The sequence below is a fragment of the Pristiophorus japonicus genome, chromosome 11 (assembly GCF_044704955.1).
Source record: "Pristiophorus japonicus isolate sPriJap1 chromosome 11, sPriJap1.hap1, whole genome shotgun sequence".
In the NCBI taxonomy this organism is placed as follows: domain Eukaryota; kingdom Metazoa; phylum Chordata; class Chondrichthyes; family Pristiophoridae; genus Pristiophorus; species Pristiophorus japonicus.
In genome coordinates this window covers 178,618,863-178,646,713 of record NC_091987.1, presented here as the reverse complement: position 1 = coordinate 178,646,713, position 27,851 = coordinate 178,618,863, and the positions used below count along the sequence as shown (strand labels likewise).

Genomic DNA, 27,851 nt, shown 5'->3' with positions numbered 1-27,851 from the left:
CTTACCAATCACACATTAAATTGAAACTTTATAAAAGTTCATGAATCAGTGCACATAACATATGCTAATAGTATAGAGATGTCATGGCAATCAATATGGCACTTCGAGAGCAACATGGTCCAGGAAACAAGCCAGATTGAAAATTCCCTGTTAAAGCTGCATTGCCACTTTAATGCTCTGTTTTGGTGGGTAGTAAATGGATGGTTTCCCTGCACCCGGGACACATCAGGGTGCAGGAGGTAGCATTCTCAATTACCAAAAGCACTGCTCCACATTTGGCCACAGATCTGAGTGCCCATAGGTCAGTGAGGATGGAGATGATGGGCTCGTGGGACTTAATATGAGAGAGGAAACAGACGGCTCTATGTTGGACAAGTTGGAGTTTATAAATGAGTGGCTGGCAAGGATAACATTGGGGAAATTGAGCCTAGAGACAAAGTGTGGATAAGGGTTTCAGTGATAGGGGTGAGGGTGGGCGATATCACGGTCTTGGTCTTGATTACAGTGTGGGAATTGAAGCTGAACTCTTTCATACTGTCTGATTTGATCAGAGTAGCCAGAGAGGGGCACAGATATGTTTATAGCAGGTCTGAAAATAAAGACTTCAGTCCTCCTCATTTGAACCACAGGAAATTTTGGACTCATCCACAATTTGACATCAGACAAGCACACTGTCAGTGACATAAAACTTGATCTCATCGCACATAACATTGTCGCTGATGTGTCTGTGGATTACATCACCAAGAAATAGCATGCAGATGAGGAACAGGAAGGGATCAAGGATAGATTCTTGAAGGACTCCAAAGATGACCATGCAGTAACGAGAAGAGAAGCCATTGCTGGAGATGCACTGCTGCGTTTGAACAGGTTGGAGTGGAATTACGTGAGGGCAGCCCGACAGAGCTAGACAACAGAGGAGAGGCAATGGAGGAGGATGGTATGGCCAACTGTATGACCGGCTGTGTAGAGGTCAAGCAAGAACTAAGAACTTGTATTTTTTTTTTTTAAATGCCTGTCACAACCTCAGGACATTTTAAAGTGCTTTACAGCCAATGAATTACAAGGAGAGATAATGCACCATGGTCACAGTCACAGAGGATGTTATTCATGACTTCAAATCGAAAAACCAGCACTAGTATTCTTGACGAGGACATGAGAAGTGATTGGCTGCATTTTTGTGGCATCTCCACTAACAGAGACAGACACACGCCTATCTTAAAAGTCTTACATATAGTATGCATTTCATTCACCTTAATTTCTGTTGTCATGATTTTATTGGTCTCACTTCTTCGCCATCAAATTTTTTCTATCATATTTTGTTGATTGCCTCAAAGTAAAACCACAGCAAACCACAACTGAAGGAGGTGATAAATCAAAAATAAGGCAAGTGGCTGGAAAACTCCTAATGAGAAGCTACTAAGGATGTGTGAAAATAACCAATCACATAGACCAGTAAGAAGAACTGATCAATAAAAAATGGATCAAATCACTCAAATGCTTTGGGCGAAAAAAATGTCTGCAATTCTGGCTCTCGGCAATGGAAATTTCTAATTTACAAAAATGAGGTTTTATACAAAATTTTAAAATTAATTTCAGTGACCTGATTAAATTTACTCATTGAGTTGTCTGTTGGGTCTTTCAGGGCTTCCCTTAAATGTTTTATTTTAAGGTTTCAGCCAATCTAATATTCCGATTAACTGACTGAATATCTCCAACCACCGACCCCCACCCTGAGAATGTTGACAACATCTCCTAGCATGCACCAGTAGGTTTCTGCTGATGCCTCAACCAATAACTTTACCTTTTGAAAAGGACTTTGAAACAAACTGCAATGAATGCTCAAAGCTTTATTTTGATTTAATATATTAACAAATACTCAATTTCTATTATAATCTTAGACAACTGAAATGAATACTTGAAATTTTTGCTGACAAAGTAAAATAAACTTTGAGAATGGATTTTTTTCTTCAGTGGAAAGGTTGAAGAAAATTTCCATTTACTTAACCAGGAGATTTTAATCATAACTGGAAGATGAATTTTAATGATTAATGATGAACTTTTGTGCATTGCGTAAATTTGTTTATGGACATGTGTTTATTAAAAACTGTATGTCAGCAAATTCACTAACGGTGCTTCATGTCAGGATCACAAAGACAGGAATCCCCGATGAGAAAAGCAGTGGGCGGAGGTGTGAATAGAAGAATGAGATGTGGGAACTCAGTGGGGAGGTTATCAGAATCCAGCAACCTCTAATGCTTCCAGTACCCCTCCCCAGGTCACATCCCCCACTCCAGTCTCAGATCAGAGGTCCCCCTCAGTGCTCACAAATCCCTAACCTACACTCCCAGACCCTCATACCAAACATCATGCTTGGAACTCACCCGTTCCCCCTACCCCTCCACTGCTCCATGATGCAAGGACCACCCCCAAAGCTCCGAGATCTTCTGACCTTCATCTCCAATGCTCTGAGATCCCAGAACTCTCCCTGCCAGTGATACCAGATCCCAGGATCTGACCCACTAGTCTGAAATCACTTTGCTTAGCCCCGAGATGCTAGGATCCTTTCCCATTGCAACTAAACCCCAAGATTTCCTCAAAGTACAACTAAACCAAAAAACCCATCCCAGTACTACCAGCCCTCGAATCCTCTTTTCTGTGCATCCAGATCCCAATACATCTCCCCTAATGCAGATAAATCGTTGCTCTGATATCACTTGGGCACAACACCTTTGTCCTTATAAAGCCATCGACTTACAGTAAGCAATGCAAGAGATCTACTAGTAATATATTATATTATAGAGCACACTTCCTGCAAGCTCAAACTTATTTCTTGTAGCTTTATCCCTGCCACTTTGTGGTAACACCATTATAATAAAACAGGGTATTCTCCAACGCAAGAGTATTACACACACACACACACAGTAATGCTCATCTTCCAATACATACAATAGCCCGTGTATCCCAGTGCATTTATATTGCGTGGTAGTTTCCACAACATAGGACAATGAAAAAATAACGATACGTATTCACCATTATCTATTTCAACCAGCTTTAGGACAAGGTACGGTCAAGTTAGTGAGCAAACATTTGCATAATTGAACTGTGTCAACTGATAGCCTCTCAACCCACTGGCATCCAGAAAATATTTAAGCCTTCACCTCCCGACAGCAATATTTATATCACTGCTCAGGATATATTGGAATGTCAGTGATATATCAGAGCACGACAATGAAACACAGCACAGAGTTGTAACTGAATACATGTTACAGCAAGGGCCAAGTTATATCAGAGCATTATAAAGTGAGGTATTAGAAGAAATTGTTGTAGATCTGCAATCTTTATACAATAGGCCTATCAAAGTTGGAGAGAAGTATAAAAAAATTACAGTGAGGGATGTGGCACATCTCAAAATGTTTGATATACAAGCAATTATTTACAAGTGCGGTTACTGTTATACAGGCAAGCATAGAGGTCACTGCACAAAAGATCCTACTAACAATAAGATGAATGACCAGTTAATTTGTTTTTCATGATACTGGTCGAGGGAGGAATGTTGTCAGGACACTGGAAGAATGATGGCTCTTCTTCGAATAGTGCCATGGGATCTTTAACGTCCACCAGAACATGCAGACAGGCCTTACTGTCTCATCTGAAAAATGGCATTTCTATCAATGTAGCACTCAATCAGTACTGCATTTGTGTTGGCCTAAATTAGATGCACATTTCTTGGAGGGACTTGAATCCACAACTTTCAGGCAAATGAATCAAGCTGACTGTGGTATATTACTGCGCATTACAGTAAGGAGCATTCTGTTACAGCATCAATTTCACATCTCAAGACTTTATGATGTGAATTTACAACAGAAAAGATCTTTATTCAAATGTCAGATATTGTTACTCAAAACAGAGGCAGTCAGTGGTCTGCAACAATACGAGATACAACCACACATTCAGGAAATTCTGGCTCATCCATTAGCTCTTGCAGAACAGCTCAATCCCAGTATAATACCCCTTATCAAGATACTTCACTGGTAAACCATGTTCCAATATTTTGACTTCAAAGTTCGCATCCTAACTTTCAAATCTCTTCATGGCATCACCCTACTCTACATTAGTTGATACCCTCCTGCCTTATGTCCCCATGCACACCTGCCATGCCTCTGACACTCTATTCTCCATTCCTTTTCCTCCACCATTGGTGGCAACAACTTTCAACCATTATGCTCCTGTTCTTTGCAATTCAGTGTTCAATAACCTCCTCCATGCCATCTCTAGCCCTGCTTTTAAAACACTTCTCTTCACCAAGGCCTTTAGTTCACCACCTTCTCCCTCCTGCTTGGCATCCACTGTTTTACCCCCTTTATTGTAAAATGTTTTGAGAAGCCTGCCTGCATATGTAATGCAAGTTGTCTTTGGTGTCCCTAAAGCCAGTGTGGTCTTCAGAGATAGCTCTGTAATACAGAACAGGTGCAATACATACTTCAAGGAGGCAGAAACCACCACCCTCCCTGTTGCAAACAGCTGCCACTACTTGCCATGAGGCAGTTACTTATTTTTCAGGCTAAACGGACAGACTAAGCAATGTGATTTTTACATTCTATAACAATAAGTTGGTATTGGCTCCTGGTCTACAAATCTGTCCTGCAGGGAAAACCGAGTAAATTCCAAAATGCAGGGAAGCCAATAACAATGTGGAAGTACATCCAATCTATGAGATGCCACAGTATAAATGGTATATAAAATTCCAATACACAATTCCCTACCATTCCACTGCATAGAAATCCCAGCAGGATCTGTTCTGCAGTAGCTGTGTTTATTCGGCCCCAAATGCACTTAAACATTCAGCGAGACATCTGGCCTCGGCGAGTATACATTCACCCAGAGATGTCAGGTCATAGTAAACAATATAATTGAAGAACGGCAAGGCTGCCTCATCTTATGATTACCATAACTTTATTCATTGTGGGAATCACAATACATTAAAGGGAAAATTTAAAATTTAAAAAAGTTGTTCTCCTTAGAGCAGAGAATGTTAAGAGGAGATTTGATAGAGGTATTTAAAATCATGATGGATCTATATAGTTAATAAAGAGAAACTGTTTCCAATGGCTGTAGGGTTGATAAGGAGAGGGCACAGATTTAAGTTAATTGGCAAAAGAACCAGAGATGACATGAGGAAAAACTTTTATACAAGTGGTCAGGTTTTCGAATGCACTGCCTAATAAGGTGGTGGAAACAGGTTCAATAGTAGCCTTCAAAAGGGAATTGGATGAATATTTGGAGAAAAAGATTGCACGGATATGGGGACATTTGCGGGGGGGGGGGGGGGGGGGGGGAAGAGAAAGAGAAGAGAATGGGATTAACTGGATTGCTCTTCGAAAGAGCCGGTGCAGACTCGATAGGCTGAATGGCCTTCTTCTGTGCTGTACTATTCTATAATAGTTACAAGGAGCCTCCATTAGAAAAAAAAGTGAAGATAAACCCCAAGCATTAACTGCAGGATATCACCAGGGCTGTAGCTAGTAGTAGGGAACGAGGTGAGGTAGTAATGGATTAGGTGACTAACTTTTGCAAGACTGAAGATTCAGGGACGAAAGAAAGATTGAGGCGCAAGGAACTCCATGACATTCAGGTCCTTGGAGAGAAAGAGTTGCAGTTGGAGACACAGTGATGACCCTTGTACCAACAGTAGTAATACAAGGAGATGGGAGAGTAGGATGTTATATTACACAGTTGTGTATCAAATGGCAGCATTATCAGACTCTTAAAGCACTAGTGAGAGAGATGGAATGCTACCCAAATTTAAAATTGTTTTCATTTCTGCAGAGTCTGTAAAACCTGCTGCCTTTGCATTACGAATTGTATGATCAGAACAACCATTAAAAATAAAAATCATACAAAATAAATTGCGTGTTTATTATCTCCAAGTGCTAAGTCCCTCACATCTAACATGTACGAGGAGCTCATGAACTTCTTTGTCACTGAGATTAAGGCCATCCGATCAGCTGTCTCTGCCACTTCGCTCCCTTCCCCTAGCCCACCGGGCCAAATTTCCTCTAAGGCTACCCCCTGTTGTAGCCCTGAACTCCCATCTTTCTCTAGTTTCTCTCCTATCTCCCCCTCATGCCCTCTCCGAGCTCATCATGTCCATGAGATTCACCTCCTGCTCCCTCTACTCTATTCCTACGAAATTCCCTTCCTGGCTTCCAGGTTAGCGGATATTGTTTACGGTTCTCTCTCCTCAGGTATTGTCTCCCTCTCCTTCAAAATCATGAGGGATCGAGACAGAGTAGATAGAGAAACTGTTCCCATTGGTGGAAAGGTTGAGAACCAAAGAGCATAGATTTAAGGTGATTGGTAGAAGAACCAAAGGCGACATAAGGAAAAATATTTTTACACAGCAAGTGGTTAGGATCTGGAATGCACTGCCTAAAAGGGTGGTGGAGGCAGATTCAATTGTGGCTTTCAAAAAAGAATTGGATTAGTACCTGAAGGAAAAAAATTTGCATGGCAATGAGGAAAGGGTGGGGAAGTGGGACTAACAGAAGTGCTCTTTGAGGCACGGGCTTAACGGGCCGAATTTACTCCTTCAGCACTGTAACCATTCTATGATAAATCTGGCGTCATCACCACTCTCCTCAAAAAAAAACCTCGACCCCTCCATCCTTGCAATCTACCACCCCATTTCCAACCTTGCTTTTCTTTCCAAAGTCCTTGAATATGCTGTTGCCTCCCAAATCCATGTCCAAAACTCGGCTGCCTATGTCCTAACTTGCACCAAGTCCCACTCACCCGGTCACCCCTGTGCTCACCGACCTACACTGGCTCCCGGTTAAGCAATGCCTCGATTTAAAAATTCTCATCCTAGTTTACAAATCCCTCCATGGCCTCACCCCTCCCTATCTCGGTAATCTCCTCCATCCTTAGAACCCTCAGAGATTTATTTTTATATATTCGTTCCTGGGATGTGGGAGTCGCTGGCAATGCCAGCATTCATTGGCTATTCCTAATTGCCCTTCAGAGGGTGGATGTTTCTTGAACTGCTGCAGTCTGTATGGTGAAGAGATACTGCGCTCCTGGACTCGAGCATCCCGATTTTAATCTTTCTACCATTGGCTGTAGTACTTTCAGCTACTAAGACCCCAAGCTCAGAAATTCCCTCCCGAAACCTCTATCTCTTTCTCCTCACTTAAGACACTCCTTAAAACTTACCTATGACCAAACTTTTGGTCACCTGCCCCAATATCACCGTACGTAGCTTGGCGTCAAATTTTATTTGTTCCTGCGACACATCTTAGGATATTTTACTAGATTAAAAGGCGTTATACAAATACACGTTGTTGTTGAAACCAAAATATTTGGAGAGACAAGTATACTAGATCAATCTCCCTTTTCCCCACAGGGCATTTTGTTTTTTGAAAAGCTAGTGTTAACTTAATTTAATAATAGCTTTTCCACTCAGTTGACAAAACAAATTACAGGGACCAGGATAGCTAAGTGTGAATTTTGTTTCAAATCATTCCATTTGATCCTATTCAGAAGAATATACACTCAAATTATTCAGAACAATTAAAAAAATTAGGAAACCATACAGTGAAGAAAGGTAATTTATTTTAAATATAATGCCTGTTTGCTGTTAACCAGTGCCTTGGAACAAGATGCTGTGTGTGGCACGCTTCACTCAGAATCCTGCCTGAACACTGTTTGGAACTCAGTTTGACTCTGGCAGTCTCTGTCCCCCTCGGAGAGGCTTTTAATGTGGCTATTTTTCCCATTATTTCCTCCCGGTGAGTTTAATAATCTTGGTTCCACATGGTCTGACTGATGGAATGTCAGGAGACTCGAACGAATCCCTCGCTCTCTCCCTTCCCCTTATTTTTTTCATTTCCTCCCCATTTCAAACAGACTGCCTGGCTCCAGCAACCTAACACACACTGGCATTCCCTACCCAGCTGCCTTCTTTAATACGATCAATGTCAGTAAGGATTAGCTGAGGCCAGGCTTGAGTCAAAGCTTTAAAAAAAACTTAATTGTAACCAAGAATATTTAATGGGACTGGAAAACAGTGGGTTTGACACTGCCCTTTCACCTCTAGGATCGAGGTTCAACACAGCCCAGGGTGGTTGGGGGGGGGGGGCAGTGTGAAAGTCTCCACTCACTGATGTCCAGGTGAATGGGGTTTGGGAAGTTGAGTATAGTTCCCAATGGATAGTGGCACATGGCAGGACCACGCTGAACTTCTAAGGAACAGAGGTGGTCAGTGGAAAACAAGAGGAGGCATTTCTGTACATAAAGCAAAAATTGTAGCCATATAAACTAGGAGTTCCAACTCTGGTTGGACCTATCCCAGGGTGTTTTATCACATAACCTGCCTTGCCCTTTGGTCACCCGACATATTCAACCTTGGGGTGTATCGCCTTTCCACGCCAATTGCAAAGCGAACAGACTCATTACCGGATTGGATGATTCTTGAATGTTAGTCAGCCATTTTATCCCATCTCCAATATTTTTATAACTAATAAATAAAAACGATTGAGTAAAATGAAAGAAAAAAAATTCATGTTCTTTTAACTCTCCGATGATTTTTCTCACAGGCTACTTGCAACAGATTCTTTAATTCAACCTTTAATTTCTGGAGACTCCCAGAAAATCCTGAAGGGTTGGCAGCCTTAGCATAAACCTGTGAAATTCTCAGCTTTCTTTGGCCATCCAGTTACAGAAGGGGGCCACAAACAGGGAACAGAACCAGGAACAGAACCTTCTTGGTCGGCAAAGAGTGAATGGCTGAAGTAAGAAAATTTCAAGTTGTGGGCTACATGCTTATTTCCCGTCCCTCCGAGTAGTTAATTTCAGGGCTTCACCATAGAGGCCCTAGCAGCAGGTCCCTACTCCTGCACCTTCCAGATGTTGCTGATGCAGCAAAATTGAGAAAGAGGAAAGGGATAAACTGGAAATGAACCATAGCACTTATGTAGACTGTAGATGTAAAGTGGAATCTGACAACAGGAAACTTTGCGAAGACAGAACTCGATACAAAGTGATGGATGCTGATTCCACTGTACTTATAAACATTGTCTAAAAATGTTGAGGATAATTGAGATATTAATAGAGTTAATAAATTCACATGGGAGTTAGGATGAGTGTGTAGAGATCTTGGCTGAGGATGGGTGGCCATGACTGAGGTTATGCATGGAGTGTGAAAGGAGTTTGTCTGATGGGCCAAATGGCCTTTTGGTGCTCCAAGTTTTCTTCTGTTCCTTTAGGCTACACACAGTTCTCTATATTGCACTGGTACACTAGATTAAAGGGGGCATGATTCAAGTTTAAAGAACAACATGGATGGGAGTTATTTATCTTGAACAAGTCTGTTATCACAAGTAAAAAGTTAATGAGAATCAATCAAGACTGAAGATTAATAAATATAAAATTCCCAACAAGCAGTAGATCCGTGGAATAGGATTACAGCAAAAGCAGTTAATTCTGTGTTGATTAACAGCTTTAAAAAAAGCCTGGATCATTAAGGTTTCCGAATAAATCACTTGGCCCAGAGGCTGGTGCAGCTTTTGTTTTGAGGGTTGCACAGGTGTGCACCAAAGATCATCGGGACCACATACTTAAATCGATACATGCATATATTCCAAATTGCTTACACTAATGGTTTCTGGTGTTCTAATTTTAGATTTATCCACCAATGAGGCAACAGCCCATTCCAAACCTCCAGGCACACAAAATTTAATCAGGACAAACTAGTGAGCAAAAACAGGAGATGGGGAATTATTTTCTTCTGCCCTCAGTACATACCTGAATGTTAAATTCAGAACAGATAGCTTACCAGTCATGTGGGCCACCTGACTTTCTGTTCATTACGGATGGAAAATTGGGTGGGCTGTGTAATGGACACATCATTCTCCATAAGCAATTTTCCAATATGCCGTCCTGGTATGTGATGGGCAGAAGTGGAAAGTTATTTCCAGAAACTCAAACAGAAGTAACTTGCCTAGACTCAGGGACTGCCTTAGCCTATGCCATTAGCTAATCTCAGCTGGGTTAGTGGTGGTGTGCTATAACTGGTCTTCCCTTGTTAACTAGTCCCTGCTGGAACATGTGCATAGATTTACAGAATTGGACTTGGCTCGTCATGTCCACTATGGTCAAATAAAGCGCCAGCATTTACTGTCTCGGCTCACAATGAGGAATGGCTACTTGGGTAAGGTACAAAGCGGCGACTAGGTCCTCAGAAAAAGGAATTTCTTATGAATGTCAATGTTTTAGTTAATTGCATGTTTATTCAGCGATCCTTTACTCTGAGCCTTACTTTATAAGAGTGTGGATGGGAAAATTGAGACTACAGCATTGTAGCTCTATCTCTGCCGTGTTTTCCCACCTGAAAACGCCACGTTGGGAGTGCAAAATTGCTAATTTTACCCTCAAAAGCCATGTTGCTTTCACACAACTCCAAATGGCCAGTTACTTAGCTATACTGACAGACCCCTGAATTTCTGCAAGAGCAATGGGGAGGGAAAGTGAGCTGCCCCATCTCAGTTATCAGAAAAATAAAATAAAACAGTGCAATCCTTGCAATTCAAAGAACTTGGATATCAATGTTGTAACTACAAAAGCAGAGGGAAGCAACATCATGAGATTTGTTGAAAGGAAATATTGGGGTGTATTGAGAGATCAACAAGTTTGTCCGATTGGGATCAGCTGTTTATAGTTTCTGCTGATCCCACTTCAGTTTCCAGTCTGTCTATAACTTATGTAATGTTGCGTGAAGTCCCACTTCCTGAAAGTGGAAGTTGCAATCCCCAGTCGAACTCATTGCTGTGAGATACTCTCGTTCATGGCAATTTTCATTGACCAGCTCAAGATGTAGATTATGAAATGTCAAGGAACCCTCAGGGTAAATTACTGCTTTCCTTGCTCTGCCTCAGTTTTTAAAAAGTGATTAAAATCTATTTTCTTCTCCTAGCTTAACATAATACTCCAGGGAAGAGCACATGGACTGTTCCCAAGCCAACAGTGGTCTGTCACCAGCTGTGTGGAGGTTTGTGACAGAGGTCCCGGGGCATATGATCCACACTCACAATTTTTGCTTTCCCAGTACAGATGTCTGGTCGTGCCACTGATTATTATGTACTCCAATGACACTGGAGGTATGTGTTTATGTCTCAAGGACAAGAAAAGACCAGCAGACCCAAAGTTTCTTTGTAAGGAACCAATGTGGTGTGAGTCCATTGCACTGCTACTGGAATAATGTTCATAAGACAATGATCCCTATAGAACTTATTTTTTTTTCCATTCAACTGGTTTCAGCTAATATCCTTCAGTATTTGGAAGAGGGATAATAGCCAACTAAACTAGAATCTAAACCTTTGCAAGGTTATCCAATGGTTTATGACCTTCATGAAGGGCAGCAGTGAAGCTATTCTGGTTTCCCTCAGTCAAGACATCCCTTCACATTAAGAAAACCCAAAAATTAATTGGCACTCAGACACCAAGCCCCCTCATTATCCAAGATACTAGCCAAATAATCTGTAACCGTAGAAATGGAAGAAGCCAACTCCTTCACACAACTTGGCCCACCTCCAGTATTACTGTCTTAAAGAGGAACATCTATTGATGGAGCCTAACCAAAAGAAGCCACATCTTCAGGAAAGTCTTCACCCATTGAAGCTCCATCTTTCTTCAGAGAACTTCACAGTTCGAAGCCCTTTAACATTCTCTTCTTTGCTCCCCGACTCAAAACAATTACACTTTAATATACAGACAGAAAAAAATTCCAGAAAATACTGGGGCCAATATTAGCCATCGAACACGTTCTTTCGGTCTCCTATTTTAGCTGAGCTGTTAACTCAGTTAAAATAAACCGATTACAGCCTGCATTAAAATAGCAGACTGATGAATATTATATGAATGCGTCATCAACAACTGTAATTCCCAGTGTACGATTTGAGTTATTTGTGGGTGCGGAGATCCCACTAACAAAACATGTAATATCCATTGTGTGTTCCTTATTAAAGATGGTGGTCTCCGTGACTCTCTCGCCCTCTAATTAGGAAATTAATCCATGAAACCCTGCCCTGACTCTTCGACAGGAACAAGGAGAACTCTTACTGTAGGAACAGGAACCAAGGAACACTCCTCCTCAAAGTACAGGCTCGAGAGGGGGTGCCACATTTAGGCCTTAGGATCAGAATGTTCTGTCAATGGTTTAGTTTGGGTTTCATTGGAAGGTTCCCTACACTAGCTATTTGAAGAGCAGGCAGTTCTCGGTGTCCAGCTCAGCATAGGCGAAACACCAGAAACATGACGGTAGGGCACTGCAGGCCTGCCCACGTGCATGAGTCACTTGGATGCCTTTACTCAAATCCATCATCCGGGACAATACATTTACATAAAACTACTGATTGTGATTCTCAAACTTTTGAAAATAGGCTGCACTAAAGTGGTAGGTCTGCAAAGAAAGTGACTCCGCTCTCAAATTCCCATTTTACACTCTGCTCCTGCACTGTAATTTTCTCTCTCTCACACTTCTTGATTTCGCCTCCTCCACTGGTTTCATTTTCCTCCATTTTTCTCTTTCTATTGACCCTTTATCCATATTCACTTCTTCCTCTATCCTTCTGTAATTCTGTCTCTTTACTTGGTGTTTCTTCCTCCTCTCCTCCACTTTCATTAAGATGCTAATTCGTGTCTTTCCTCCCCTCCCTTACCTTTCCCTTCTCTTTTGTACTGCAACAGTTTTCTTTCCTGTTTAGTGTTGGTGCTGCGATATGAAGAGGGGAGCAACCTGGGAAGAAATGAGGAAATTAGGGAGCAGGACTTCACACAGAGCCATGGAGAGACTGCTGAAATAAAAACTGACAGGCATGTAAAGAATGGCTGTAGGTTCACAACAGTCACTGCACTTCAAAGAGTAATTAATTATGTGCATCCTTTTGACGAGTTTCAAAAGTGATAAAATGCTGTATAAATATACTGCAGGTAAGCTCAACCTACCCAACAAATCTGTGATGCACTAGTATCCGTCAGAAGTACACCTTCGGAGATAGGAATTAGAAGCAGCTGAATGAACCGTCTGGGTAGTTGAGATACTGAGATGTGGAGTTTCAAGGGTTAAATACTGATAATGGATCAAAGAAACCAGACTCAAACCAATAAAACCGCTGAATGAGAATAAGGTTCCCACACAACCAGCTGACAAAGCAGCACTTCCTGCCATAACCCATTCCAATTCAAAATAAACAGTTTCTCACCTCCAGGCTCAGCTGTCTGCCCACAGCCTTTTGGTGAGTGACTGGTTGCTTTAACCACTACCACTCTGAGGGCTCAGAGTATCCCTCTCATCTGCTTCTTTCCCATTCTGTTTCTTGTCATTTTGTTTCTCATCCAAGAGATAGAGTAGAGCAGCCCAAATTAAATCCTTGTTAATATTAGCATTTAAGAGCAATGCCCGATATCACTTTCAAGTGCCGGACAGTTCCTAATGAATGTCAGTTACCCAACAAATTTCTTAATGAGTTGTCTTGAGTTTCAAACTCAACAGCAACTGGCCCATCAAGAATTGGGTGGGCTCCCAGGACACAGGCACCCCCAAGCTTGCTTTATTAAAACTTTAATCGGAATTTGATGTCTCCAGGACAATTTACTGCATGCTCATCAAAACCCTCTATTATTTTTAACATAAACCAAATGGTTTGACATCTCAAAATAATCAGAGTGGGATTTGATATGAGTGAGGTGAACGTTTATAATGATGCCGGCGATCAGTGACCTACAGGCTCATAGTTGTACTGCTGGTGTTGTTCATAGTTCAAGTGGATACAATTGGGGTAATTTTCTGAGTATATGCTGTCAGTGCAAAGCCTCACTTGTGCATGTTGAGAAATTGCAGGTTTGCTGGCAACATTTTGATATATGAGCTCGGCATGTAAAGCTCCTCACTGGTAGTGTGAAATGGGAAAATCAGAATATAAAAATTACCACTGCTGCATTTACTGAAACATCAGTGTTAAGGCTAGCATTTATTCCCAGTATTTATTCTGAAATGTATTAAACATCCTTGGAATTGTTTCCTTCCCTTTCACAGGAAAGACTACCTCTGTACAGTACTTCTCTTTTTTTCCCAGGAGATCCCCGCTCCTCCAAAACACTGGTGATTTGTCTATAGGCTTCTGTCACTGCCAGTTGTGATGTTATCGGTGTGGCTCTTGCTAATCTGGCAATTGGTCCAAACAGATTTATCTTTATTATTTTATTTTTGTTCCAAATGTTCTCACCACTCCTAAAGTAGATGACTTCATGCTAGTGATAGTTCCATGTCAACTTAGATAGTGGATATTAACAGGCTTTTGGCAGTGGAAGGTTATCAAAGCCGCCCTAATCCTGTCCCAACTCAATAATCACACATGCACATTTCCAGGAAGGGCCCCTAGATAGTGACCAGGAAAGGGAACCTCAGACAAATGTCTCCTCCCTAACCAAAAGGTCACTCAGGCTAACCGTAGTGCCCCCTACTGCAACACTCAACCAAGACCAGTTAACTGAGCATGGGTCAAGGATGGAACTTGGGACTATCCTATTTGGTTAGACTCAGTACAGTTAGACTTGGTGAGCAACTGGAAAAAAATAGTAGAGCAAGGTGGCAACAGAACAGCTCATGATTCAGTGCTGTAGGATGTGAAACAGTCACAGAGTGAGTACTAACCATGCAATCAGTTAGCTACAAACTGTTTATAGAATTGGCCAGCTGGCAAGTGAAATTTTAATATTACGGCTGATTTTCCCGGTCCATGCTTCCAGTTGTGAGTCTTACCTGCTGGGCGCACATATCAGAATTGCAGACGGTGCACCTGCAATATACGTGACCAGTGGGCAAGGATTCCTGCTGGCAGTCCAAATTCTGAAAATCACAACAACTATATCCACTTGAACTGTAAAAAGTAACCAGCAGTACAGCTATAACCTTTTAAATCACTGGCCTGCTGGCACGGGTACCCTGATCACAGGGAAGTGGCATACTACCAACACAGGAAATGTATACCAACCATACAGGTTGGGGGGGTTTTTTGCAAATTTGCGTAATTTATAGCCACTGGCAATACCAGACGAATGAAATGCGGTTTTACCATTACCAACTCAGTCTGTCCTACCTGCGATAGGAGCTGGCATTTGAGCCACAATAGAGGGCTGGCAAACTCTGATTAGACACATTCCTGAAGGTTTCATCACATGATCGCTCACCTCGTCACCCAAACAGCTCCCCCCCACCCCCTTGCCAATGTATTTTTATAACTAATTATCAAAAAGAGTTCAAAGATGAAATAAACCCACAACTTTTTAATGCCCCATGAATTTTCTCAATGGTTACTAGGAGTAGTGTCCAGGAGATTCATTTTTAATTCCTGGAAACTCAGGACAATCCTGGAGGGTTCGCAACCCTAGCCACAGAAAAAACAAAAAATTGGAAACTTTTACTCAATACTATATGGATACATTAACACCACCATAACTACTGAAGAAAATCCCATAATGCACAAGTGTTGTTTCTATAGACTATACTGTTGTTCCACAGGACTCAAAGGCAATCAAATTATTACCAATTAGTGTCAAACTTGAGGTGCTTGTGGTCTATGACTCACATGGCTAAACTTAACCAGCCCAGCACTAATTTCATTCCAGACTGGCCCCAGTTTCGAGCAAGAGAGCCCATTAGCGAGTGGACCCTAGAATAAGGAGACATTCCTTTATCCAGCCTTTGTGAATCAAACCAATCTCCCAATGCAGAAAAAGACTTAATTGATAAGAACATAAGAATTAGGAACAGGAGTAGGCCATCTAGCCCCTCGAGCCTGCTCCGCCATTCAATAAGATCATGGCTGATCTGGCCATGGACTCAGCTCCACTTACCCGCCCTCGCCCCGTAACCCTTAATTCCCTTATTGGTTAAAAATCTATCTATCTGTGACGTGAATACATTCAATGAGCTAGCCTCAACTGCTTCCTTGGGCAGAGAATTCCACAGATTCACAACCCTCTGGGAGAAGAAATTTCTTCTCAACTCGGTTTTAAATTGGCTCCCCCGTATTTTGAGGCTGTGCCCCCTAGTTCTAGTCTCCCCTACCAGTGGAAACAACCTCTCTGCCTCTATCCTGTCTATCCCTTTCATGATTTTAAATGTTTCTATAAGATCACCCCTCATCCTTCTGAACTCCAATGAGTAAAGACCCAGTCTACTCAATCTATCATCATAAGGTAACCCCCTCATATCCGGAATCAGCCTAGTGAATCGTCTCTGTACCCCCTCCAAAGCCAGTATATCCTTCCTTAAGTAAGGTGACCAAAACTGCACGCAGTACTCCAGGTGCGGCCTTACCAATACCCTATACAGTTGCAGCAGGACCTCCCTGCTTTTGTACTCCATTCCTCTCGCAATGAAGGCCAACATTCCATTCGCCTTCCTGATTACCTGCTGCACCTGCAAACTAATTGTAATTTCTCCCCATTCAAATAATATTCCCTTTTACTGTTTCCCCCCCAAGGTGGATGACCTCACACTTTCCGACATTGTATTCCATCTGCCAAACCTTAGCCCATTCGCTTAACCTATCCAAATCTCTTTGCAGCCTCTCTGTGTCCTCTACACAACCCGCTTTCCCACTAATCTTTGTGTCATCTGCAAATTTTGTTACACTACAATCTGTCCCCTCTTCCAGGTCATCTATATATATTGTAAACAGTTGTTGTCCTAGCACCGATCCCTGTGGCACACCACTAACCACCGATTTCCAACACGAAAAGGACCCATTTATCCCGACTCTCTGCTTTCTGTTCGCCAGCCAATTCTCTATCCATGCTAATACATTTCCTCTGACTCCACGTACCTCTATCTTCTTCAATAACCTTTTGTGTGGCACCTTATCGAATGCCTTTTGGAAATCTAAATACACCACATCCATCGGTACACCTCTATCCATCATGCTTGTTATATCCTCAAAGAATTCCAGTAAATTAGTTAAACATGATTTCCCCTTCATGAATCTATGCTGCCTCTGCTTGACTGCACTATTCCTATCTAGATGTCCCGCTATTTCTTCCTTAATGATAGTTTCAAGCATTTTCCCCACTACAGATGTTAAACTAACTGGCCTATAGTTACCTGCCTTTTGTCTGCCCCCCTTTTTTTAAAGAGAGGCGTTACATTAGCTGCTTTCCAATCCGCTGGTACCGCCCCAGAGTCCAGAGAATTTTGGTAGATTATAACAAATGCATCTGCTATAACTTCCGCCATATTTTTTAAAACCCTGGGATGCATTTCATCAGGACCAGGGGACTTGTCTACCTTGAGTCCCATTAGCCTGTCCAGCACTACCCCCCTAGTGAAAATGATTGTCTCAAGGTCCTCCCTTCCCACATTCCTGTGACCAGCAATTTTTGGCACGGTTTTTGTGTCTTCCACTGTGAAGACCGAAGCAAAATAATTGTTTAAAGTCTCAGCCATTTCCACATTTCCCCATTATTAAATCCCCCTTCTCATCTTCTAAGGTACCAACATTTACTTTAGTCACTCTTTTCCGTTTTATATATCTGTAAAAGCTTTTACTATCTGTTTTTATGTTTTGCACAAGTTTACCTTCGTAATCTATCTTTCCTTTCTTTATTGCTTTTTTAGTCATTCTTTGCTGTTGTTTAAAATTTTTAACGATGAGCAAATGTTTTCGAAATGGTTGCTGTTACAGCCAGCACCTTGTTAAATCACTATGTCCACCTCTGATCAGGGGAAGAAGTGATTGTTCGATGCTGCCATGTCACGCCATGGACTTTCGGAACATGATACTTGAGGCAAAGTTAGGTTTAATGCCTGTCCTTACTGTGGTGTGTTTACATGTGGTCTATCTTGCAAATTAGCTTTTAGTAACATAATGTAACCAATGAAGCTCCTGCTCAGTTACTGAAATGTGCAAGTCTGGAATGTTCTTTGTAGATACACTGGCCGCGGATTGATGTGTCCAGGCCAGGGCTACCTGTAAAATGGAGACTCAGACCCTGATAACGGTGATGCTCTGACACAATTGCTACTGTTCATCAACTAGGAAGTGAACGTTATCAGACTGTACACAATGAATCCCATTGCAACAAAAATCAACGCAACACAGCAGTGACCAACTCCCAAGACCCCAACCTATTGCACAGCCACCTATCCCAAGCAGTAATCCTTTGCAGTTCTAACTTATTTCAGTCAGTACTGTGTCAATGTCTGCCCAGTTGTAGATGTGGTGGTTGGAGGTCAATCATCACGGCCCCAGGACATCATTGCAGGAGTTCCTCAGGGCAGTGTCCTAGGCCCAACCATCTTCAGCTGCTTCGTCAATGACCTTCGCACCATCATAAGGTCAGAAGTGCAGCTGTTTGCTGATGATTGCCATGTTCAGTGCCATTCGTAACTCCTCGGATAATGAAGCAGTCCATGCCCACATGCATGGATGACATTCTGGCTTGGGCTGATAAGTGGCAAGTAACATTCGCGCCACACAAGTGCCAGGCAATGACTATCTCCAACAAGCGAGAGTCTAACCACTGCACCATTCAATGGCATTACCATCGCTGAATCCTCCATCATCAACATCCTGGGGGCTCACCATTGACCAGAAACTTAACTGGACCAGCCACATAAATACTGTGGGAATAAGAACAGGTCAGAGGCTGGGTATTCTGCAGCAAGTGTCTCACCTCGCGACTCCCCAAAGCCTTTCCACCATCTGCAAGTCACAAGTTAGGAATGTAATGGAATACTGTCCACTTCCCTGGATGAGTGCAGCTCCAACAACACTCAAGAAGCTCGACACCACCCAGGACAAAGCAGCCCGCTTGATTGGCACCCTATCCATTACCTTAAACATTCACTCCCTCCACCAGTGCACCGTGGCTGCAGTGTGTACCATCTACAAGATGTACTGCAACAACTCGCTAAGACTTCTTCGGCAGCACCTCCCAAACCCACGACCTCTACCACCTCGATGGACAAGGGCAGCAGGTGCATGGGAACACCAATACCTCCAAGTTACACTCCATCCTGACTTGAAAGTATATCACCATTCTTTCACCGTCGCTGGAGCAAAATCCTGGAACTCCCTCCCTAACAGCACTGTGGGAGTACCTTCACCACAAAGACTGCAGCGGTTCAAGGCAGCGGCTCACCACCACCTTTTCAAGGACAATTAGGGATGGACAATAATGCTGGCCTTGCCAGCAACGCCCACATCCCATGAACAAATAAAAACTAAATTTCACAGATATTTGAGCAGTGGATTGGTCCACTGAATTAGACTTTCACCATTGGGATCTAGGTTCAAATCCAGCTCAGTGTAATGGAATGAAGATCTCTATCTGCTGGCTGTAAGGGTCCTATGCAAAATTACTTTGGGTAGTTTGAATCTATCTAGTGGGCATGGATACAATAGAGCCGCTCCGATACTTTAAGCATTATTTGCAACGGGTGAAAAAAAAGACTCTTAGATCAGATCACCAACAGACTATCCTGTATTTACTGCAATGAGTCAATCCAATATGCCCAGAAAATAGATCTATCCCATCTCCCCCAGACCGTAAGTATAGTGCAAAGCTCGTTGATTGCAGATTGTGCGTGACTCGCTCTTTTCTCTCTACAGTTGTGTCACAGTAGTCAATCCACCGGTGATATCCTGTACAGCCCTTCTCCCCGGGTTTTCGTACATTCTTGGATGACAATAGTTTAAATATTCCAACTGGAGGAGCCTGTAGGCTTTATGGGAAACATGGCTTGGCAGAATTCACAGATCCTTGTGTGTCTGCTGAAACTGAAGGTCCCTAAAGCAGATGGGAAGGATCATATTAGTGAAGATCGCCCTACCAGTAGTCAACCCACAGCCTTGTACAACAGCTGTTGATTGCTGCCCCATGAGACCACCACTCACTGTAATTTATTTGTCTCCTACCCAAAGGAGCTGCTACCTCACAACAAATAAACTCCAAAATGGACCTACAGCATGTTTGTGTAATCGTGCTACCTCTTCACCTTTATTCCAGACTTTGACGCACTTCATCCCCACATTTGAGATTAAAGGCCCAATCACCTGCCCTAAATGCAAACACAGAATGCCTGGCGCAAACAAACAGCACAAGTAATCTCAGTAGCAACAAGCTCTGCAACAGAATAATAGAATGTGACTGTGTTCCTGAGATTACTTACACAGAGCACTACCAAGCCTTCAGAAGGAGGGAGGTAGAGAGGCTAGATTATCCCCAGAGAGAGAAAGGCAAAACTAATATGCAAGATATGCCATGCACCGTCAGCAGAGAACATTAATATGACACTGGCGTGCTAGTTATACTTTATCCTGCCCTATTGTCATTTTTTTTATCTTATAACACCCCTGTGAAGCGCCTTGATAGGTTTTACTATGTTAAAGGCGCTATATAAATACAAGTTGCTGTTGTTGTCCCTCCCATGCCAGGCTTAATTTCCTATCGGAGAGGCAGCTAATCTTTACCAGGTGCCCCTAATGCCCCCTTAACCAAAAAAGGTATTGGGAGCATCATCTGACACCCTGGTCAAAATCAGAGCCAACCATCTGAAGAATCGTGGGCACTGGCAGGACTCCACTTTAATCAAGCAGGCCCAGTTACTCGTTGCACTTTCACCAGGGTGCATTCGCATGCTTGCGTGCATTGGGTGGTTAGGAGGGGTAAATAGGAAAACTGAACTTTTCTGGATGATTAAGTTTGGGTGGACAGTGATGTTTAGACTACAGGCAAAAGCTGGCCTGGAAAATGTTGCGAATGTCAGAATTAAATTAAATCTGGCATTTCCTGTGCCAGCTGACCCTAAAATGAGAGAATTTTCAGCCTCCACTCCAATGAGTATCTTTTAAATAAAGGACTTCCCAGAGTGGGGCTAGAAACTGGGTCGACAATGGGTTTGCACACTACACTTTCATTAGAAAGCTGGGTATGAATCCGACCCATGGGTCCTACATGAAGTGATTCAGGGCAGTCTGAACACCTAGCATAGAATTCTCCTAATTAGATAGGACACAAGGATGGCTGTAAAGGAAATTGAAAGTGTCACACTGGTGCAGTAAGGGGTGTGAGCCCAGAGATTGCATGGAATGAAGAAAGCATTGCTTCGACCTGGGAATACTTGATGCCGATATTGGATGCTCGAGAAGGCAAGTGTTTCATTTCCTAGAACTATCGATCCTTAATTTGGTGAGGCCAAATAAAAATCACCAATTTCATACTAAAAAGAAATTGAAAAGAAGTTGATTCCACTATGATGCTCCTGTTACAGAGCTTCCATTGCTGGTGACAAGGGGATATCCTCAAGTAAAGCAATTTCCCCCTATTTTAATTGGGGGCTTTAAAAAAACTACCATCCTCAACTAAGCCCTTCATGAAATGAAAAATTACATAATATTTATAATTTTTGACTTCCTTTGGGAAAACCGAATTCCAGAATGTTCTATGTGACTCCTTAAACTGGCACAGGAGACTCATTTTTTTTTTCTAAAATCAGACCCATCTTCCAGGGAAGATTTGGAATGATCATATTTTGAATTCCTAGCTGCTTTTACGTTGGGTTAAGTGCCACAGCTCCCGACACACAGTGCTCACACAGCCAATGGCAAACCCAAAGTGAACTTGCGAGATTCCAACATCCAGGAAAATTTTATTCATCCTCAGGATGTGGATGTCGCTGGCAAGGACGGCATTCATTGCCCATCCCTGGTGGTCCTGCTATAAAAGTTTAATATAACAGAGGTTTGCTAGGCTAATTCAGAGGGCAGATAAGAGTCAACCATGATGGTGTGGAACTGGAGTTGCACATAGGCCAGACCGGGTAATTACTTTCTTTCCCTGAAGAATATTAGTGAACCAGTTAGCTTTTAATGACAATCGATAGCTTCATGGTTACTTTTACTGATCCCAGTTTCTTATTTCCAAATTTTATTTTAAACTAAATTCAAATTCTCAAATAGCCTTGGTGGAATTTAAACTTGCGTTCTCTGGATTACTTGTCCAGTAACAACCACTACACTACCAGACCCCTAAAAATCCAGGACAAAACAGGACTCCCCTACATCCAGTCTTAGTAAACCTGGAAACCTTGCTATGGCTTGGTGTTGCCAGTTGCCCAAGAACCAGACAGCAGGAGCTGCTGCATTTAGCCCAATACAGAAGCAGTTCCTGTATCCAGCTACTGTCAGCCAATACACCCCATCCACCTCCGTCCGATTTTGCTTACAATCTCCTGTTAGTTCAACTGACAAGATTCCCTCCTCCCTCCCAGATTTCCTTGCCTCTGATTTTCATCAAATGTTTATCAACAGAATTTCAAAGCTGTTGGAGATGTAGCAGTTTGATAATGCACAGCTACCAATGTGTGAATAGACACAAATCCTGGACAGTGGGCCTGGCTGGTGAGTGGCAGCTGACGATTCGCAGCAGTACTAGAATGTTCAAAACAAAAAATAGATTTTTAATAAAAAAAATGATTCTCCTACCCCCTTCAATTTTAAATGTTTTCATTTTGGAAATTCCAGTACCTTTTTGCAGCGTCCCTTCACTAGCGAGGTGCGTTGTCTCAGAGCTGTGTCAGCTTGGGCAGTGGCGACTGTAAATACCTGCCACCTTCTGGCTAAACACATTATCCGATTGCCACACGACAAACCAACATGAATAGGCTGGCACATTGGAGTGGCAGCTGGTGGGATGGGCTGTGGGAATACTCCGCTGTAGGTAACTAAGGGTCCTTTACACCCACAGGTCCTGCAGGTACCCAATAGAACATCTTTTGTCCAGTTAAACTCAAGCACCACATCAAAAACAATCTGTTACCTAATGTATTAATCTGGGATATGGATACTGTGACTGAGTGGGGACTAACAATAGGAGGAAACACAAGGCATTATTGAGCAGAGCCAATCCCACCTCCTTACCACATTAATTTCTCAGGAAGCTAACGTGACAATGTCAACCCTTTTAACGGATTTGAAATTCTGTGTGCTGCTAATGCACTGGCACCAATACTTTTAAAAGGAAATAACACACCTAAAGCAAATACATTTTAATGCTGCGTGACCTCAAATTGCTCCCAATGCTGCCACCAGTATTTCATACAGTTCAAAATGCTCCTTCCAAGCACAGCCACATTCAGGCGAACAAAATCTAAAATTGTAAACTGGGTCTTTTTCCACAGTTCATTTTGGCAATGTAGTCATGATTTTGCGATTCTATCTTTCCTGCCAATACTGCTTCCCACTGGGAATGCTGGATTTTGGAATCACCCCTTGTTTGAACACATCACACAACCAATTATCAACTTTGCTCAACTTCAAGTTTGACACCAGCGCTGCCAAAGTAACCGGTCCATGAATTGAACAAGCCAAAAATCGTTTCTTTAAGAAAAAGTCTCCATTTCCACCTCTTACACTGTATGGCTCTGTGGGCGTCTCAAATTCTATTTTATGCTACTCAACATTGGAAAAGTCATCTCGTATACAAATGGGAAAAGACAGAAAACATGTGTGTGTTTAAAAGGAGGCAAAGGAACAGTGTGCACTGAACAGTATTAATCCTGCCTGTGGGAGGGAACGAATTCTGCCAGTCTCAAAGTATCGGTCTGGGAAGTTTTTGATAAAACTTTTAGGAAAAAAAAACATTTGATGATGTGTTAAAACAGAAACGACAAACACTTTCATCAGCTCTCCTCTGCCAATGTCTCTATAATCAGAATAACAATGATTTTTAACAAAAAGAAACATAGGTCTTTGGGAGAAATAAATATGGAAGAATTTCTTCTATAAACTCACATCACTGTCAAAATGATCAATTTTAGGGTAATCATATTTAGTACAGGATCCCACATCTGACCTAAAAAGACTGGGAGCTGTTTTTTGGTGGGAGAGGGGGAAGTTGTTCAATTAAAACCAAGTTTAAGCACCATGGTCACTGGTTTAGATCTGTGTGAAATGCTCATGCATTGATCTGTGGGGCCAACAGACAAACTGCCATGTGTGGATCTACCAGGCTGGGGCATTTTGCAGGAGTAGACATACGTTATCCTAACTACTGGGACCCAAAGAGATACAGATGGGAGAAGACAACACAGAAAAAGAACAAGATGGTTATCATCCTAAAAGAAAGCAAACCACTTCAAAAGCAGAAAAATTTGCATATGCAGAGTTCAGATAAATAATATAGTTCTTCCTTGGATGACTTTCCCTGTCCGTCTGATTAAAGCAGTTGTGATATTGTGCAGAAGATTTGAACAATTTAGATTTCATTGAAATCAAAACTTACTACACAGATGCAGCACATTGAAGGTTTCTCCACAAATGCAAGTAAAAAAGACACTCAATGCTGGGGATCCACTGGTAATTCTACTGCACACTCAAACCTTAAAGCCTGCGTAGTAAACATGATTACAACAATCAGCCCAAGAGGCAAACCCCAATAAGTCTTGTACAACATACCGTGCCAGAAACATAATCAACATTAGCTGACAGATTTAAAAACAATTTTACAGCAGATTTATCCGCATTTGCATCTTTGTGGGTTGTTTTGGTGCATACCATGGAAGCCAGAGGGCGGCATATAAAGTTTAAATCCACGTCCCCCTTAATTCGCTGGTACAAACAGATCCTTGTGTTCTGATTTGGGACACATCCACCAAATGAGGCAACAGTGTCAAAAAAAACTATTTCCCAACCTCTCGGTGCGCAACAAATCAGCAAATGAGAAATATAAATGTAAGTAGAATGGAGTTACATGAGCGTTGGGGCTGGTTGACAGGGTTCAGGGGCTATAGGTAACAGAGGCGCTATGGGTGGGTGCTTGTGTTTTAGGGACGTTCTAAGGTGGAATAATTGTAGATACTTCAAGACCATTTGAGAATGTAAAAATTCTGTAGCTCATCTCAGAATCCAATGCACCCGTTTGGTTTGATTAAAGCGTGACATTCAATTAAACAGGCATTCCACATAATTCCCTGCATTAGTGACTCTGGCATTTCGCATACTGGAAAACATTTCCCGGGATTAATGGGGACACTGACTGAACAGCTTTCTAAAAATTCTAGCATTCTCTCTGCTCCAGTAAAACACTACTGCACAAACACTTGGGACAGAAAAAAAATACAATTATTTAGTCCTCCCTGAAGGCAAACAGAGCAAAAGGAAAACCAGCTACAGTTTCTGCTCAGCCCAGGCAAGAGCAACAGAAACGCTGCTCCTGAAAGCTTTTTAATAGAGAGGCTGAGGATGGAGAGCTTTCATCGGACTGTAACCTAATCCCATGATGGCTCCTTCTAACCATCCCCTCAAATGCAGTCTTTGGGCTGTACCTCCTACTCCACAGGCTGCAGACAAGGCTTGGCATGCCATCCAGCTAACTTCTGTCAACAGTACCCATATATCCTGACTGGAACTCCTGATCGATCGCTCAGGTCTCTGTCTTTGTCTCTCTCTTTTTACTTTCTCTCACTTTTTTCTGTGTCTCTCACTCAGTCAGTCCTTTCAGTGCTGGACTCCTCCATGTCAGTCTTGGCTTCTGTTTTCCCTGCCTGTCACGACTCCTTCTCCAGCTCTGCCTTGCTCTGTCCCCTTCTCCTTTTTTTCTTGTCCCTCTCCCCCTTGTGTTGTATACCTCTACCCCATCTCGGTCGCTCTCCCTTCCTTTCCCCAACATCCCAATTACCTGGTTCCATTTGTCTGTGTTTCTCTCTCCCCCTCTGCCTGTTTGTGACAGGGTCATGCACACTCAGTTTATATCCCTCTCCCACATTACATTAGTGACTACACTCCAAAAGTACTTCATTGCCTGTAAAGCGCTGAGACGTCTAGTGGTCGTAAAAGGTGCTATATAAATGCAAGTCTTTCTTTCCTGTTTCTCGATCCCTTGTTTTTCCTATTTCTCTATCCCTTTGTCTCCGTGTTTTCTCTCTCTCTCTATTCCTTGCTGTCTCCCCCTATTTATTCCTTCCTGCTTGCAATCCTCTATCCCTTTCTGCCCTCCCTCCTGGTCTTTCTCCTGTTTCTATCCCTTTCTGCTCACTCACACACACACACCGTAAAACACTGCAGTCTGAGGCAGCCTGCTCTGTGGTTTGAGCTCTGCAGTCTTGTACGCTTGCCAGTCATCCCTGCTCTCCCTCTGGAGTTCCGAGCTGGCTTTGTTGTTAGTCAGGCAGAGCCTCCCGAGCAGATGAATCCACAAGAAAAAAAAAGCCCCGACTCCATTGAATCGCGAACAGGAGCAAGAGTCCCAGAAGGGGGGCGGCTAAACTCCAGTGCGAGGGGGAATTACATGATATTTAAAAAGTCGGTGGGGCTAGCTTTTGCGGTGGTGGGAGAAGAAAGTACATATATTAAAAAAAATAAAAGTGGAGCTCCTCCTCCAGTTGTGGCCTAGGAGAATCTCAGCTGGATCTGAAGCCAGGCGAGCAGCAACAAGAGGCTGCGGCCCCCTTGCCTCCTCCTCGGCCCACATTACAGCAGTGACCGCACTGGCTGCAAGGCGCTTCGAGACGTCCGGGGGTCGTGAAAGGCGCTATAGAAATGCAAGTCTTTCTTTTCGTTTCAGCCCCCACATCCCGGGGGCCCATCGAAAACCAACCCCTCGTTAGCTTACCTCTCACCACAGCGGCTGCCCACACGTTCCGCTGCGTGACTGTACATCCCGGAGACACCGAGTGCAAGCCGCCCGCTCCATGGATGCTCGGCTATCCGCACTCCGCACTCCTCTCTCCTCTCTCCTCTCGCTCTCCCTAAGGTCCCCCGGCGGCGGCGGCCGTTCCCATGGATGTGGAGGGGAAGGGGAGCTCGCTCTCTCTCTCTCGCGTCCGCTCTCCGTGTGAGCTCTCGCTCGCTCTCCCGCGCGCTCGCACTGTCAGCTCGCACTCTGTGTGTGTTTGTGTGAATGAGTGAGAGTGCGCGCGCAGCCCAATGCTCTCTCTCGTTCCTTCGAGCCCGAACCACAACCAACTGCTCGCGCTCCTCCTCCCGACTCTACCAACTCTGCTTTAGAAGGCGAATGGAAAGGAGAGCGAGAAGGGGGGGGACTAAAAAAAAGCCAGCAGACAAATTCATCCATCTCAACCCTCTTTCCCTTCACCAATCACAGCCCAGCCGCGCCTCTCGCTGGAATCTTTTCAGTTCCACCCTGTTTATTAGTCAAGTGTCGATTTTTTAAAAAAAGAAAAGGATTAATATTCTGATTCTCTCTCCCCCCCCCTTTCCTCTTCTTCAGGCCCAGTGGTCTTGGTGCTGCTCGGTGAGAGGGTCACTGCGGCTGACCTCTCACCCTTCCATTTATCACTTGACAACCAGCAACAAATGCCCTGACAGGCTTGGGAAGCGGCCTGCACTGCCAGGGGAGCCTAAAGCAGCATGCAGTACCCCATGCAGACCCTTCCTGCACTCTCTCCCGGGCTACCTTGGGAGGGAGGGGGGGCGCTGCCCGTCATTTTCAAATTGATAATAGTTCACATAAAAGAAAATAAAGACTTTGGATTTATATTTCACAACCACCAGACATCTCAAGTACTTTTAGAGTGTAGTGACTGTCGTAATGTGGGAAACCCAGCAGCCAATTTGCACACAGCAACATGATAATGACCAGATGATCTGTTTTTGTTACATTGATTGAGGGATAAATATTGGACAGGACACCAGGGCTAACTCTCCTGCTCTTCTTCAAAATAGTGCCATGGGATCTTTTACGTCCACCTGAGAGAGCAGACAGGGCCTCGATTTAACATCTTATCTGAAAGACAGCACCTCCAACAGTGCAGCACTCCCTCAGCACTGTACCGC

General features: G+C 43.1%; 1 protein-coding gene across 4 annotated transcripts in view; it reads right to left on the bottom strand.

The window, feature by feature from the left end:
- Positions 1-27,851, bottom strand: part of cdon (cell adhesion associated, oncogene regulated) — a 200,475-nt gene that overhangs the window by 82,994 nt on the left and 89,630 nt on the right. For 3 of the 4 annotated variants that reach the window (XM_070894314.1, XM_070894315.1, XM_070894316.1), the window contains exon 1: positions 26,668-26,992. The exons of the other annotated variant lie outside the window; for it this stretch is intronic. The gene's annotated coding sequence lies outside the window, so the exon portion shown is untranslated. Of the gene's footprint in view, positions 1-26,667; positions 26,993-27,851 lie in introns of those variants that run through there. 4 annotated transcript variants of the gene reach the window in all.